The sequence below is a fragment of the Coptis chinensis genome, chromosome 3 (genome assembly GCF_015680905.1).
Source record: "Coptis chinensis isolate HL-2020 chromosome 3, ASM1568090v1, whole genome shotgun sequence".
Classification (NCBI taxonomy): Eukaryota; Viridiplantae; Streptophyta; class Magnoliopsida; order Ranunculales; family Ranunculaceae; genus Coptis; species Coptis chinensis.
This window is the reverse complement of record NC_141458.1, coordinates 59,255,092-59,258,368: the sequence shown is the minus strand read 5'-3', so window position 1 is coordinate 59,258,368 and position 3,277 is coordinate 59,255,092. Positions and strand designations below refer to the sequence as shown.

General features: G+C 37.4%; 1 non-coding gene across 1 annotated transcript; it reads right to left on the bottom strand.

Moving 5' to 3' along the window:
• Positions 1 to 2,211: 2,211 nt before the first annotated feature.
• LOC147510210 (small nucleolar RNA R71) lies at positions 2,212 to 2,315 on the bottom strand. The gene has a single exon (XR_015219666.1). It is a non-coding gene; the product is annotated as a small nucleolar RNA R71 (small nucleolar RNA).
• Positions 2,316 to 3,277: the final 962 nt, after the last annotated feature.

Here is a 3,277-nt window from a genome sequence, read left to right as displayed (position 1 = left end):
CCATGCACGATTTTTGGATCTAAATGTATAAAAACCAAAGCTTCACTCTTTGTTAACGGTAGATAGGGTAGATAGTTAATGGTAGCTAGTTAGACCTAAAAATGTATAGAATTCTAGATCTAGTTTTCAGTAGATTAATTAAGTTTAGTTCCATTTCAATTCTTGTTTTAGATTAAACTCTTAGAATCATTATTCTTAATTAGTTTGATTAATAAAATAGCTAGTTTGTTAATTTCGATTCTTGTCATTTACAATTGTGTAGATCTAAATTCCCTTATTACGTAGATAGCTAGACTTAGATTAGTTAGATTATTAATTTAGTATTGAATCATTGTTTTATTATTCATTAGATTAATAAAATAGTGTTCTCCATAAGTTAGTTTCATTTCCATTAATTGTTTAATTTGAATTCGTAGATTCAATTAATTGTCATTATTAGTTTAATTCAAATTATTGCATTAGTAGTTTTGAATTAGGTTTAAACAAGCAAAGTTTCAATCTTTATATCATGTCTTGTTTGAATTCCATTGGGAATGATAGCATGATGATTCTCAGCTAAACCTCCATTGAGGGGGTTGAGAAGCCTTGATGAAAGCTTGATTCCGATTATCGTAGAGTCGTCGTAATTTCCTTTCCACTCTAGAAACGATTAGTTCACCATGAGAATGGGTTTAATCGTTCACATACTAGTTATGAATTGGTAGAAATGCCATGTGTAATTAGGGATTAGGAGTAACCATATTGTCTGCTGAAGCGATTCAATTCGATTCTGACGACGATTATTCGTTGTTAGTAGGATTAAGTCGAGTTAAGGTGGAATCAATCCCCCTCTAACTCCTTATCATAGAATCAACGTAGCATTCTCATAGTTGTTCTAATAGTCGACTAGTTGCATCTTGTGGGTAGTTGCATCGTAGTCTAGTTGCCACTTCATAAATCTCTCATTAGACTTTAGAGTTAAGAATACTTATACGTAGAGAACACAGCATGCGGAAGGACTAGGAGTGGAACGAATCACTCTACTCCACTATATCTCTTAGGATTGAGAGTAGAAATCTTTGATAAAATATAGGCACATAATTTAGTTTTAGTTTACTTACGTTTTGAGTTTTATCGTTCATTTCGTAGGTAAACTATCAATTTTATGTTTTATCAAATGGCGCCGCTGCCATCTTAGTTTCACTTTCACATTGTTTTCGTAGTGTAAGTACTTTTCTTGAAGTCCCATTTCACCCACCCACCCTTGTTTGATTCATACTGTGGTTGTCCGTTTCAGCATTGAAAACTTCCGAAAAAAAATTTTTTACCGAACGCGACTTCAGCGCTTCAAGTGGGCGCATTTCGCTTCAAGTTATTGGAAGCCGAAGCGCGACCAGCTACCAAATGATCAGACACGAAATGACCGACCATGTGAGCCCAATTCTAAAAACACTGTGATTTCATGATTACACGGAGACCGACCAAGCTAAGCTAGATTTTTCCGATTTCTCTGAGTTTTGATTCAACTTTGATTTTTCAAGTTTTTCAGTGTTCTAACTTGTTATATATACACCGAACACGCGTAAACAAGACGCTATTCATAAGCGAAGCAAGGACGCAATCAGGTATTCCTTTTTTCCACACCTCGCTTCTCCTGTTAGAGGTTTATACTAGTATATCATAATTGTTTGGAGTGTTGACGTGTTTAGCTAAGTTTGGTCTTAGCCTTGTATAAGATTAAGTTCTGGCCGAACAAAAACACTGAACGTAATTACACAACAACGTCAACAAACAAGTCTATCTAGTATACCACCCACTACACCTCTAGCTAATATTTCACACACACAACCTGATATAATGCCTGAAGACGAAGAGACTCCTCTCTCTGACTTCTACAAAGCCTTGAGCGATAGCCCCAAATCTTGCATCGTTCTAGCAGAGCCAGTGGGGTATTTCCGAATCCCCCCAAATATTTCTAATTTGTTACCTGTTTTTCATGGATTAGACCATGAAAAACCTTATCAGCACATGCGTAGGATTGAACAAGTCCTAACAACATTCCACCATCCTACGGTTGGTGCGAAACAAATTAAACTAAGGGTATTCCCTTTCACCTTAGCCGATAAAGGCGGCGTCTTGGTTAACTACCCAAAGCCTAATTCGTGGACTTCGTGGGCTAAACTTGTTCACCGTTTATGGAATATTTTTACCCACCCCTAAAAGACGAATGAAATGTTTTCCAAGATTCATTTCTTTCGACAAAATCCTCATGAATCATTTTCAGAGGCTTGGAATCGTTTCACCGATCTCCTTATAGAGTGTCCACATCATAACTTAGCGAAAGACACGTTAGTTCGTGCCTTTTTCAAAGGACTTCTACACCACCATAAAGAAGTCCTTGACATAATGAATGGGGGTAGTTTCTTAAGCAAAGGAGCCTCGGAGGCTTATAAATTTTTAGAGGATCAAACTAAGCGAAATAACAACTGGGGGGTAGTGACGATATCCACCGCTCCGCTAGTTCATCAAATACAGTTAAGGCCGCCGGTATGTTTGAAATTAAACACGATCCCGAGCTTAAAACTCTAATCGAATCACTCACTAAAAAGGTAGAGGCCATTTCTGTTCAACAAAAGCCTATCCCCGTCATGAATGTAAATTCAAATCCATGTAGTTTCAGTTGGAGCCCTGAGCATCCCGACTTCTACTGTCCAATAGCCTATGAACAGGCTTGTTCCATTAATAGTGAACCTAACGCCCCTTGGAGACAAAATCCCAACTTCGGTTGGAGAAATAACCAACACGTCACACCTCCAAGGTACAATAATCAATATGTTAGGCCAACGCACAGTTTTAACCAAGCTCCACCACAACAAGGACATGGTCAGGGAAATTTTAATAATTATAACAACCAAGTGCAACCTCGACAAGGTCAAGCACAAGGTCAAGGTAGTTATAATAATTATAATGCTAATAGAGGTATCATTCCGGTAAATAATAATTATCAAAATCCACCCATAAATAATTCACGTGAAATAGTTCCAAATACACCACCCGTGACTACTACACCCACACAACCGATCGTCTTGACACCTTCATACAAGTGAGCCAAAACTTTTCCAAACCATGGCTCAATCTAACCAACAGCCTTCTACAATCCGTTAATAATTTAACCCAACAGTTGGCCAAAGATAAATCCCAACCCAAAGGTGTGTTTCCGGTGTCACGAAATACCTAATCCTAAAACAACAAACACAGCCTTTGAGGTAACCAATAATACTAGTAATGAATATGAAAA